Source organism: Dipodomys spectabilis, unplaced genomic scaffold, assembly GCF_019054845.1.
Source record: "Dipodomys spectabilis isolate Male_0828 unplaced genomic scaffold, ASM1905484v1 ptg000089l, whole genome shotgun sequence".
In the NCBI taxonomy this organism is placed as follows: Eukaryota; Metazoa; Chordata; class Mammalia; order Rodentia; family Heteromyidae; genus Dipodomys; species Dipodomys spectabilis.
In genome coordinates, this window is record NW_024870766.1 from 18,895,464 (window position 1) to 18,909,866 (window position 14,403).

A 14,403-nucleotide genomic window follows, 5' to 3' on the forward strand; every position below is an offset into this window, starting at 1 on the left:
TCTGAAGGCACACAAGAACACCTCTATTCATTTTTGCTAAATGAATGAACTTGGGTTTTGAAGTTTCTCTCTCTCTCTCCCTCTCCTTCCCCCTCCCTCCTTCTCTCTCTGTCTCTGTCTCTCTCTGTCTCTCTGTCTATCTGTCTCTGTCTTTATCTTTCTCTCTCTCTCTCTCAAGATTTTACATTTTTAGAAAAGGGGGAGCAATACAAGCAAGAATGCCTAGGGGGAGGATGAGGTTTATCATTAAAAAAAAATAGAAAACAGTCTGGTATAATGTTGAGTGACACTAATCTCCATTACCAGGGTGGGAGAGTGGACTGAAGCAGGAAGATCACTTGAACCTAGGAATTAGAGACCAGCCTAAGTAACATAGGGAGACCTATCTCGAGTACATTTTTTTTCTATCTCTTATAATCAGTCATGGAGATCTGGAGAAGAGACAATGAATGATTTTCTCAGGGGAAGTCTTAGAAGCCATTGGCCCTAATTATTCTGTGGAAGATTAATAAAGACAGATAGGTATCCCAGCCCCATATCAAATGTATTCCTCCAGAAGCACTGAACTGGCCAAGAATGCAATGAGCCAAACCCTGAAACCAGCACAGCATGGTTTCTAGGAGATTTGAAGCAATGTGCAGCATGACAGTGTATAATGATGTAAAATGCATTCCCATGACCACCACCAGACCATACTCCTCCTGGTATAAATCATTCATCAATCTAGTACCAACACAGGAGAAAGAGGATGCTGCTAAAGGGAGAGAAAATTTGCCATGACCCAAAAGACAGAAATGTAGAAGCTGGTAAATACATTTATGCGCTGAATCTTCAGTTGTATGAGGACAGCAGTGACAACTGTCAGGACAATCCAGAGACAACAAATGTGAACAACAAATCTGAAAGCATATACATATAGATGTGATTAGGTAGCTGGTCACCTGTTTATGGAGTGCCAGGTCTGTAGTAGGTGCTCAGGACATTTGCTGAATTGCAGAATGCAGTAAATCATTCTTTAAGGCCTGCAGTTTTCTCTGACTCATTCCAAAGTCTAGTCCATTTCCAAAGGAACATTGCCTCCCACACAATTAAGGAGCATTCTATCTCCCAGGTGAAATTCTTACTTTCGTGGTTTATTGAAATAGTTGTTTGAGAATAAGGCTGGAGACTCCTAAAATCTCCATTAATTCTTTAAACACAGGCACATTAGCCTATTTGTGATGGTTCATTTATCAGAATCCTGCAACAGAGCCCAGAAATAAGTATAATGTAGTCAGAATTGTGTGCTGTGTGTAGGTGCGTGTGCTTATTACACCCATCATTCAGCCTGATCAGAAAAAGTCCTATAGAGTGTTTCCTTTACAGTGAAGCAACTGAGGCCCAAGAGTTAAGTGACTTGCCTGATATGATAGGTTTAGTGAGTTGTGAGGCCCAGACAATTATCATTCTATCGTATTCTCCCTTTAGACTCTGCAGCTCCTGAGCTATGAGCTGCCGCATGCCAACAACAGCCAACCTGAGAAGCAAGTGTACATCATCTGCAAGGGACTGGAGACTTGTGTACTGCCAATTTAGTATGAAGGGGTTGATAGAACAAACCCTATACATTTCCTTGGTATCCATCCAATGCACATTTACCCTATGTCAGGTACCATTCTAGGCCCTTGTGATAGTAAATGAAAGAGTAAAAAAAAAAAGGGGGCTGGGAAGGTGGCTCAGTGGTAGAGTGCTTGCCTTGCATGCCTGAGGCCCTGGGTTCAATTCCTCAGCACCACATAAGCAGGGAAAAAAAAGAGCCAGAAGTGGCACTGTGGCTCAAGTGGTAGAGCGCTAGCCTTGAGCTGAAGAGCTGAGGGACAGTGCCCAGGCCCAGAGTTCTGGCCCAGGACCGGACCGTCCCCCCCCCCCCCAAAAAAAAGAAGTCTCTACTCTCCTTGAGCCTACCAAAGAAGAGACATTCAATAAACAAAACAAGTGAGTTGCATGTACAGTATGCCAGATGGAGATAAATGGTATGGACAAAAGTAGATTGGGGTGGAGGGAGCGGGGGCTGGGAAGGTAGCTCAGTGGTAGAGTGCTTGCCTTGCATGCATGAGGCCCTGGGTTCGATTCCTCAGCACCACATAAGCAGAAAAAGTCAGAAGCGGTGCTGTGGCTCAAATGGTAGAGTGCTAGGCCTTGAGCTGAAGAGTTGAGGGACAGTGCCCAGGCCAGAGTGCAGGCCCCACGACTGACCAAAAAAAAAAAAAAAAAAAGTTGATCAGGAAAGAATTCAGAGTACCAAGTGGGAAAGGTGATGATGTGATTTTAAATTGGGTGATCATTCAGCCTAGTCTTGAAGGAGGTGAAGGAGTAAGTCATGGAGATTTGGGGAAAGGGGAAGAGCATTCCCAACAGAGGAAAGAGCAAGCACAACAACTCCATTACAATGAATTAATGTCACTTGTGGCTAAGATGATCCTATGGAAGGAAGATTCAGTATGTGGCTCCTATAAACATAATTTTTGATGAAAATGGATACATTTTGAGTTAATCTATAAGCCCACAATTTAAACATCTGGCCTGTAATTACCGGAGAGGAAATCAATATTTGAGTCTTGAACCGTGGTTTGCATAGGAAATAATCTTATAAATCACATTTTCATTAGGGAAAGATTTAACTTATTAACTAATAATTTACTCACTGTGAACTGTTGCATAATGTATTGATCAAAACCAATTCTTACATATTCTTACATATGCTTTTGTTTATGCTATCCTGTGGGGCAAAGGTATCAGAACACATAACTCACCAGCATGTTCTGGGTACAATGGACTTGATTTGGTTACAGCTACACCCTGGGCTACTCACTGCAAGAAGTCTAAATGCACTTGTGGATTTTCTGCTTTCCACAGCTCAAGTTTAGGTGATAGAATAGTAAATAAAAGAGTGTGCCTCTGTCATAGAGGTTAGCCAATAATTGCTGGTTTTAAAGATAATCACAACCCTGGGTAAACGTACAAGGCTGCTGACTGGATTTCACCCTAGGCCAGGCCTTTGGTGTCCCTGCTTCAGCATTAAGTTCTTGCTCTGACAAGGCCCAGTGTGTATGCTGGGATACATAAGCGAACTACAACAACAAAAAATGGTTTCTGTTTTCACAGGCTTCCACCCCCAGAAAATACAGGCAACAAACAGGGCCCATCAAAAACACACCATAAGAGAGTTTAACTGGAGAAAATCAGGAAGCTCCTCTTCTGAAAGGCCACTGTGAGCAGAGACCCACAGCACCAGAAGGCCCCCCAAAGAGAGATGCTGTAGTGATGATATCTTCAATCACTTTTGCATGAAAACAGCAAAAGCAGCAGTGTTCTGCTGGTCATCTGGATCCAAACTAGATCCAAATTTTCTTGCGAGAGCTAAGAAAAAGGATGCTTATTCTTATTAAGAACAACTATTACTTATCTTTAAAGCCAGAGTGAGTCAACAGAAGCAGCTCACACCTGTAATCCTAGCTGCTGAGGAGGTTGAGGTCCTGAGGATTGTCATTTGAGCCAGCCCAAGTAGAAAAGTATGTGAGACTTCATCTCCAACACAACTATCCAAAAGCAGGGCTCGTGTCATTTCTTAAGTGGCAGAGTTCCAGCTAAACATGTGTTAAGCTCTCAGTTCAAATCCCAATATCTTCCAAAAAATATTTTTATTTTTTTTGGGTCCGGCTGTGGGGCATGAACTCTGGGCCTGGGCGCTGTCCCTAAGCTCTTCAGCTCAAGGCTAGTGCTCTACCACTTGAGCCACAGTGCCACTTCCAGCTTTTTTCTTTTTGCTTATGTGGTGCTGAGGAATCAAACCCAGGGCCTCAGACATGCAAGGCAAGTGCTCTACCACTGAGCCACCTTCCCAGCCCCAAAAAATATTTTTAAAACTCATAAAGTCAGTTGTTGTTGTTGTTTGTTGTTTGGTTGTTGTTTTTGTCAATCATGGGGCTAGAACTCTGGGCCTGGGCACTGTCCCTGAGCATTTCAGCTCAAGGCCAGTGCTCTACCTCTCGAGCCACAGCGCCACTTCTGGTTTTCTGATAGCTAATTGGAGATAAAAAGTCTCACGGACTTCCCTGCCTGGGTTGGCTTTGAACCCTGATCCTCATAGCTCAGCCTCCTAAGTAGGTAGGACTACCCCTCACCCAGCTTGTTTGCTTTTAGTATACTATTGTATGAGTGGTTTTTGTTGACGGAGGAGGCTTGAACTTGGGGCCTAGGCTCTTAGATTTTTGATGCAAAGCTGGCTTTCCACCACTTGAGCCACACCTCCACTTCTGGCATTTGGGTGGTTAATTGGAGATAAGAATGTCACAGACTTTTCTTGCCCAGACTGTCTTGGTACTGCCATCCTCAGATCTCAGCTTCCTAAGTAATTAGGATTTCAAATGAGCCACTGGCTCTGGTTTGTGTGAGTTTTGACAAATACATACAGAAGGTACCACTGTAATCAAGGTAAGAATGATTCAATGACCTAGAAAATTCCCTCTTACAGTTGCTGACTCTCCCCTTCTCATTCCCAGCTCCTAGCAACCACCCTCCTGTTTTCTATCCCTGTAGCTCTTGCCTTTTCCAAGAATCCTATTATACATGGCTTTTACGTGTAACTTACTTCACTTAGCATATTATATTTATAATTCATCACTGTGGTGTGTATCAGAAGATCAGTTATTTTTATTACAGAGTAATACTCTTTTAATGCATATATTAGGATTGTACCAGTGCCTAAATGAAGATTATCGGGTTGTATCTGGTTTGGGGACTGTGATGAGTAGAGCCACTATCAATATTTCCATCGATTTATGTGATGTACATAAACACATATTTTTGTTTTTCCAGGCTAGGAAAAATTAGGAGCAGGATGGCTCCATCCCGCAGTAGTAGTGTATATTTAAATTCTAAAAAATTCCAATCTGTTTTTCAAAAAAATAAAATCTGTATTGGGTGCTCATTACAAAAAAGGCCTTCCTATGCAGCTCTTTCCATCTATTGCCAATTGGGGGGGTTGGGGGGCTTGGAGAGGTAAGTGGACCGTAGCTGACTACGAATGTTCACATGGAGCACCGGATGGCAGACGAGATTATTCCCGCACAGAGAGCCGTCCCAGGAAGCTCGGCTCCCCAGCCCCCTCCAGTGCCCTTCGGCTCCTCCTCCTCCTCCTCCGTGGAGTGCTCCCGGGAGAGTGATCACGCGAAGCGCACCCGAGCCAGACATTCACTCCCAGTCCAGAGAATTGGAAGGTAGAGTTGACCTAGTTGCTGGGAACACTGGGAGGGATCCGAAATCTGATCCCGGACCCATCCGCCATCCTCACTGATCTTAGATCGCTGTCATCACTGATCACCGATCACTACCATCAACTGCCCTCTCCTCCCTTCCATCTCAAAGACCATTAAGGATGGCGTGGCCCAGTTCGTAACCAGACGTCAGGCTGGAGACCGCTTTGCAGGAGTTGGCCTCCGCCATGGCTCGTGTGAGCCCCCTGTGCAACAGGTCTCCAGGAAGCCCTGGAAGGATTCAGAGGCGAAGGGTGTTTCCTCTGCTCAGGTGCTGTCTCCTCAGTCCCGGGCCGAACCCACGAGGCCTCCACCATCCCTGTTAGGGTACCCAGGAGCCAGATTCCCGCCACGCTCTCCCACCAGGCCCCGAGCCCTTAGAGGTGGTCACATATCAGACTCCTAAAGGAGATTTAGGACTTAAGATAGAGGCTGTCCTATGTTCGCCCTTGAGCATCCCTACATTTTTGGTTACCCCAAATGACCCACTTCTCTAACTTATTGCTACCTAACATCTATCCTGAGACAATAAATGAAGAACATTAAAGGGGGGGAAATGAGAAAAAATATATCTGTATTATTTTTGAACCCAGCATCAATGTATGAAACTTGTTTTTATTTGGTTTTAAAGATAAGTAATTTATCCTTTATTGTCTCTGTTTAGTAATTTTGTAACATTGCTGGTGGATTGGAATTCTGTACTGTCTGGATATGGGCAGGGAATGTATGATTGTGAATGATGGAAGAACTTATCACTGGATGTCAGAAAACAAAATGGTGTGAGCTGGCCTGGGAATGTGGCTCAGTGGTAGAGTGCCTAGCATGCATAAAGCCCTGGGTTTGAATCCTCCATACCACATACACAGAAAAAGCCTGAAGTGGCACTGTGGCCTAAGTGGTAGAGCTCTAGCCTGGAGTAAAAGAAGCTCAAGGGACAGTGCCCAGGCCCAAGTTCAAGCCCCAGGACTGACATTGAGCTGAAATTGACCAGATGTGTAGTAGCCCCAGAGGGTCAGCCTGGAAGGTGATACCCTAGTCTGCTCCAGCTTCAGAGTCCAGTAAAGTTATATAAAGACACACTGGAATTTGATGCCGTGGACCCTGCAGAAGAACCTGAGATGGGGGAGCAGATCTTAGCAGCTCCAGAGCCCAGCTGTGCTGTTTCGAAGCATCTAGAATGACAATCACCAAGCTCTGAACACACATCTTGGATGCTATGTGCTGGAATGTCTGATGGCAGAGAATAAGTTCTAAATACACATTAGGAGTTGCCATTTAGTTTGACCTGCCCTACTGATCAAACAGGATTATGGTCCAATCGACACTTACTCTGTGCTACATTAACAACTTATTTGGGCAGAGTGGACTTTAATGTATGCAAGAGATATCAAATTCTCATGACTTTCCCAAGGGGCTTACAATGGGTACCTAGACTGTATTTTCTAAATGACAAGGATGTATGGTTTGATACATGATCTGGTGGACAACTATGTGTTGTATTACAATATTTATCCATTTGAGGAAACATTAGAATTTGTAGGACATTGATGCCTTTGAAGACACTTTTTTTTTTTTTTTGCTATGCTGGAGATTGAACCTAGGGCCTCATGCTTTTCAGTCAAGCATTCTATTGCTTAAGCCACCCCCTAGGCCTTTTTTTGTTTGTACTTGTGAGACAGGGACTTGCTACTGCTTTTGCAAACTAGAGATCCTCCAGCTTCTGCCTCCCAAGTACCTGAGATTAAAGGCATGTGTCACCAAACTTTACTGACAAACTATTTCAATTAGCAAAACAGTTCTAGAAAATCCAAGGTAAGTGCTTACCCTATAGAACATAACTAAGCCACTTTTCCTCTGTCTTCCTGATAACGATGGAGCCAGAGAAAACAATTTGAACAGAGTAAAGTGGATGAACTAGGGTTATAATCTCTGTGCATTAAGCTTCAGGAAAGGGGAGGAATTTAGGTCTCAGCGCTAGTTCTACCATCTCTAACAGGATTATGTGACATTTCTTTGCCTTTGAAAGGCTGGTTCTTGATGGTAGTTAAATCAAAGATTCACTGAGATCATGTTTGTAAAGATCAATGTCATGTGCATAGTGCAAGTAAGTGCTTAGTTGGTGATAAATCTAATCATTATACTTTTCTGTAGATATAAGGGAATACAAAAACTTTGAATTGGTTGATGTTGAGGAAACAGAATTTCTCTTGTATCATTAAAATCTTTTCTATATTTGCCACTTGTTTTTATTTCTGATGTGCAAATTACTACAAACAATAGTTTTAGTAACATGAAAGTATTACCTTATAGATTTTGTTCATCAGAAGTCTGACATAACTCATTGCCCTAAACTATCAGGTATGACCAATACGTTAACTTTCAAAATATTATATTGCCTTTCTTCAACTGTTTTAGCAAAACTTCAATGGAGTTCCAATTTCATGGGAATTTTGTTCATGGACAAATCAAAGAGAAAGGAGAATAGTGGTTATAGGAAGGAGCATATTGGACAAACTTGTTACTTAATTCCACATTTTAAGGCAAAATCATCCACAACAGCTAATGTGGTGGCACACATCTATAATCCCAACTACTTGGGAGGTAGAGATTGATGTCAACTGGGCAAAAAAATCAGTGAGAATCCATTTCAACAAAACAAGCTAGGCAACAAGGTGTGAGGAACATGTAGGAGGATTAAAGGCTGAAGCTAGACCCTGGCTAACACATGAGATCATATCTGAAAAATAATTAAAAGCAAAAAAGAGCTGAAGGCACAGATCAAGTGGCAAAGTGCTTCCTGGCATGTGTCAGGCCCTGAGTTTAAACCCTACTACTAAAGTCATTCCAAACACATTTTTTACTCTTGTATCATTCTTTTAGTTTGCTATTATAAAAATTTTTAAAAAGAAAAAATAATTTAAAGATAGTATTGCCAATCCCTCCTCCAATCTGAACCTTGAGTAGTTTTTTTATCCCCCAAGAGTGATACATTTATTTTCCTCATACTTTCTGCCAGGTGCCAATTAGCATGCATTAGTATTGTGGATGGCTGGGGATGATAAGTATTCTGTAGTTAAAAATGAGAGAGTAGGCTGGAGCCTGAGCTCAAGTAGTAGTGTTTGCGTAGCAAATTCGAAAGCCCTGACGTTTGACCCCAGTACATACTGTCCAAAATAAAATAGGTTAGTAGTTTCATTGTTGTTTTAGGAACAGAGTGAAGAGTATAGGTAAATTCAATGAAATTGAGTAAAACCCTTATACAAGAAACTTGCACGTGCAAAAAAATCAGAGCTGTGTCATTGGTCTCACACAGGGCACCTGAGGCTGTGGTCACTGGGATTATTGGCAGCTGGCAGTTGACAGTGCAGCTTCCTTCCATTAATACCTGAAGGCTGGACCCTAGGCTTCTGGGCACAAATGTTTCCTAGTAGTACAGAGGTCTTTGGGACCTCTGTGTCTTCCATAGCCTGTGCCTAGATCTGGATCTGGAGGGGGGGGGTGGGTATCTGTGGGCAGTGGGGTTTGTGTTGGGCCAGGTCTGCTCTGTGTGTGTGTGTGTGTGTGTGTGTGTGTGTGTATAAGCATGTCAGAAAACATCACTGGGTAAGAACATAAGCTGGAACAGAGACCGGTTCACATGGCTGCTGGGTTTTCTTACCTGGGTATTTTTGTCCTAAACATTAAATGAGCCTTATTTCAGTTGATGACTCATAAAACACAGCTAGCCATGCAGGAACACTCTCTTTCATCATTCTAATCTGGAAACCCAGAAAGCCCAAGGAACTGGGATGTTTGATTTTGCCACCTTTCAAATCACTTCCCTCATCCAAATGTCCCAACTTCTCCAGTATGGGCAGGGCAGTAGAGCAGATGTGGATCAGATGGACTTCAGCCTGGGTGAGGTCTGCACAGAGAGACTCAGCATTACTCACTTCATTGACTGGAGTGAAGGCTGGGAAAATTGGGAGGGGAAGATGAGGAGGAAAAAGAATCAGGATACATATTCAAGGAAACAGGAGGCATAGCCCTGTGTGTGTGTGTGTGTGTGTGTGTGTGTGTGTGTTTGATTTCAGATTTATAGAGAATATACTGATGTCCTCAGTTCCATGGTCTACAAGTGTTTATTGAGCACTGACTAGGGTCAGGGCATTCTAAGTACTGGGGAATAAAATGGATAGAACTTCCTTGGAAGCTTGCAGTCCAGTGAGGGAGACAGATGAAACATATGTCGTTAACAATCAAGACAAAGTGATAACATATGGGAAAAGACAAGACCTTGGCTTACAGAGAAGCAGGTAGTCTGTGGCAAAGAAAGGGCCGGTGGATGGGACTAGAATTTATTCTGTTTTGTTGAGGAAAACATATACATAAGATTTACTGTATTAACTATATTCTACCTTTCTTCCTCCTGTTCTTTCTTTCTTTTTTGGTGGCCAGTACTGGGGCATGAACTCAGGCCTGGAAGCTGTCTCTGAGCTTTTTTGCTCAAGGCTAGAACTCTACCATTTGAGCCACAGCTCTACTTCTGACTTTTGGTGGTAAATTGGAACTAAGATTCTCACAAACTTCCCTGCCAAGGCTGGCTTCAGACTGCAATCCTGAGTAGCAAGGATTATAGGCATCACCCAGTGGCAGCCAGATTCACATTCTTCTTTCTGTTTCTCTAATTTGACTGAAGATGTGAAAGCATACAGACAATTCTTTTGTGTCTTGATTCTTTCCTGTCGCATAAGGTCTTCAAGGTTGATCTATCTTGTAGCATGAATTTGAGTTTCATTTGCTTTCTGTGGTGGGGTACTCTGGCTCAAATTTAGGGGCTTTGCATTCTCATCTGACTTGCTTGTCCACAGCTAGTGCTCTACCACCTGAGCCATGCCTCCAGTTTGAATTTTTACTGATTATATTGAAGATGGACTCTCACAACTGCTGTCTTCTAGGTCATCCCCTGAGGAATTAGAAGTACAGGTACAGTGGGCTGGGAAGGTAGCTCAGTGGTAGAGCGCTTGTCTTGCATGCATGAGGCCCTGGGTTCAATTCCTCAGCACCACATAAGCTTTAAAAAAAGCCAGAAGTGGCACAAGTGGTAGAGCACTCGCCTTGAGCCGAAGAGCTGAGGGACAGTGCCCAGGCCCAGAGTTCAGGCCCCATGACTGGACCCCCTCCCCCCAAAAAAAGAAGTACAGGTGCAAGCCACCAACATCTGGCTTTCATTTCTTTTAAGGTTGAGTAATATTCCATTTTAGGAATGTGCCAGATTTTCTTTATCCATTCATCCACTGAAGGACAATTTTTATATATTTCCAGCCTTTGATTATTGAACATTACTGTTGAGATTCAGCTTTAAATCATCAGTCTCTGTAGATTCATTGGATGTATATGTGAGCAAAACACCTGTGACTCTTGTTTTTTAAAAAAATCATGGTGGAAATGACTAACCGATAGTATATTCTCTTAAAGTTTATTTACTTTATTTGTTGACTGAGGGTTGATACACATTTCTATATACGTGCTGGTTATAATTATAAATGAAAATTTATTGAGTCCAAGGATTGCTTTTTAATACCTTTTGAATTGTAATTATTTTCTTTCTTGAAGTGTTCAATGGGAGATATATGCTATAAAATAAACTTGTTTCTGTCCAAAGTTGCATGATATAAAAAAGTTCCCAGAAACAACTTGGTCCCTAAACTGCCCTAAAGCACATTGCTCAAGCTCAGCCAGAATGTTCCAGAACTCATTTTGGTTTTCACCCTGATGGGAAAGGTGAAGGGAGAGAAAGGGCTCTGATCATGTGCCATTTCTGTGTCTACAAAACTGTTACTGCATAAATATGTCATCAGCTGTGTTCTCTCAAGGTCACTGTACGAGGTGACAGTGGGACTGAGATTTCCATAAACCCGGCTCTATCTTGCACCCAAATGACCAGCAGCACAGAGTATAATGCACCTTTTCACCCCACATTATGTGGGCAGCTTCTCAAGGTGACCTCCACAAACAGATTGAAGTGCACACCTGACATTTACCTGGAGAATGTGTTTGGATAAGACCCCAGGTGATTTGTTCCCTGCCTTTGATGAATCTCAGCTAGAGTCATTGACTAGCTAGGCAAGAACCGAAGACAATTCAGGGTAGATTTGGCTCACTGCTTTTAAATCCTGGTTTAAATGTTTTTAAAATCCTTTAAAAATCATGCATGATAAATCCATAAAGAAACATGCTGTAATATAGTTATCCAAGTGTTTCCACTGTAAGATATTATGAAACCTCATGAATGAATTCGTTTGCTACACTCAAAATCCCTATCCCCCGTGTCTCCTTTACTGTCCAGAGCAGCACCTTTGTTTTCTGCAATGCTCTCACCTGTCACTTAATAGATGTGAAGGACAGACTGGCAGAGATGATTGGGATGAGGCTCACGGGAAAGGCGTCATTGGATTGGGGAGTGGCCTGGGCTTATTCCCCCAGCTGCATGCCATTGCTGTCCTCTCCTGGATCCACAGGGCTGGGGAGACCCTTACAGAGATCTCGACAGAGATTGGTTCTAGGACAGAGCTAGTAGGAAGTGTAAGGGGAGGAGGTGAATTCCAAGGGAAAGTTGGACTGCATCTACTACATCTAGATTACTTTGTTCTGTTTTTTTTATTCCTCCTGAGGGCAGCAGAGAGTTTTTTTTCCCCCCTCTCTTTCTTGGTTCTTTTCTTTTTCTTAGTTTCTTTTCTTTTCTTTTCTTTTGTTCCAGTTCTTGGACTTGAACACCAGGCCTGAGCACTATCTCTGGGCTTTTTAGTGCTTTAGTGCTCAAAGCTAACACTCTACCACTGAGTTAGACTTTCACTTCCAACTTTTTGTTGGTTAGAGATAAGAGTCTTATGGACTTTCCTGCCTAGGCCAGCTGCACACCATGATCCTCAGATCTTAACCTCCTGAGTAACTAGGATTATAGGCAAGATCCCTCCCTCCCTCCCTCCCTCCCTCCCTTCCTTCCTCCCTCTCTCTTTCTCTCCCTCTCTCTTTTTTTCTCTCTCTCCCTCTCTCTCTCTCCCTCTCTCTCTCACTCTCTCTCTTTCTTTCTTTTCTTTCTTTCTTTCTTCCTTTCTTTCTTCCTTTCTTGTCTTTCTTTCCTTTCTTTTAAATCAGGGCTGGAGCTAACAATATGGTGGTCACAGTTCCTAGTTAGTATTGCCTTCTGCACTCTCATGATTCCTCCTGGCCCCAAAGCCCCTGAGCTTCAGTACCCTTCCCTTTACTACTCCTACAAATCTCTTCAGCACATCAGCCCCTTCCTCCAATTAACCAGTGTCACCACGCCTCTATTGCACTCTGTCTTCCTCAAATAGTCCTACTTTGTACTTTTCTCCTGTAGATGAAGGTTCCAAAAGGATGTCTGTATTTAGCCTCAGGGTGTTTGTGTTTTCCTCATGATTCAGTGCAGTGTTCATACCACTGTAAAAACATAGTGTAGCAGAGTTTACCTGTGCTGGCTCCAAACGCAATTCCGGCAACCACAGCCAGTTTCTATCTGCCTGTGTCTACATTTCCCTCAAATATAAAGAAAATTTACAACTTCTATGATAGTTGCAATCTGAATCTAATTTAAGATGGGCAGAACAGACAGTGAGGATCCCAAAGTTCAGTCAAAATCTGGTTCTAGCACAGTTGAAGAAGCATTTCCTGGTGAGTTTTGGGAGCACACAGCTGAGATCTCACAAATCTGCTCTTCCTTGTCAGCCCTCACCCCACTTCCGTTACCTTGTCCCCACCTCCAAACTACACAACTCCTCACACCTTCACCCACAACATGAAGACTGAAGTTCTCAGCAGGCAGAAAACTTGCAAGGCTTTCTCTCCCTTTCTCTGGCTACCTTTCCCACTGAATCTACCTGCCCCGCTTACACTTTATTACCATGTGAATCATTACCCTGTCCTCCCAACACCCATGCTGCCTCTTATCTCCAGCTTAGGCCTGGGCACATGGGACCCCTCTGCCTCCCTGTCTCACTTGGTGGTCAAGACATGACACATGTTGACTCAGCCTCTAAGCCTTCTTCCATGCAAGGATTCCATACCTCGTGAGCCCTGGTGGGAGACAGCACTTGTACAGAAGTTGAGCCGATCCAATACACATGATGGTATTTCATGTTTAGAAAGACAGTTCTAATCCTGGCAGTTAGTAAGAATCAAGAGAAGAGGCTAGACTTGGCCCATCAGCTACACTTACCTGGGATGTTGACTTGGAAAGTACTAGCACCAAGAAGCAAGGCAGACAAGCTTTTCTCCTGGCCCTAGCATGGGGAGGAGACAGCGATATGTGGGTTCTGGTGACAGTCTGAAAGGTCATGCCACCAGAGTCTGTTGTCATTACCTACAGTTAAGACTGTGGTTGACATATGTGACCATTCTATCTGTCTAAGATTCCTCTTAAGCTGGGCACCAGTGGCTCCCACCTATAATCCTAGCTCTTCAGGAGGCTAAGATCTGAGGATCACAGTTCAAAGCCAACCCTGGCAGACAAGTCTGTGAGACTCTTATCTCCAATAAGAAGAAAAAGCCAGAAGTGGTACTGTGGCTCAAGTGATAGAGAACCAGCCTTGAGCACAAAGAGGATGATGGACGGCATTTCTGAATTCAAGTCCTGAGTTCAAGGCCCAGGACCAGAAAAAAAAAAAAAGATTCCCCTTAATCAGAGCTCCAATGACACAGTGGTTAACATGCAATACTTGTAGGTCTGTCACAGGAAAATGAACAGCACTAGAGATCATGTTCGGTAAAATAAGCTAGACTCCTAAGGATAACTAGCATGTGCTTTCTCTCCCATGGAGAATTTAACAAACAACAGAAAGAGAAAGGGGGTTATTAGTGAAGAGAAAGGGGATCAACAGGAATTGGGAGACAAGTAAGGAAAGGTATGATCAAATGATGTTACAAGCATGTAGGAAAATGTCATGATGAAACCCATTATTTTATATAAATAATACATACTAGTAAATCATCCTCAATAATTCTTCCCCTAGAAGCAGCTGCCATCCCTGCTCAGCCTGTCTACTGTCTCTGTCCTGCATAACTACAGAAGCCTGGCCCTCCTAGGCTTAACACTGATATATTGGGGTCA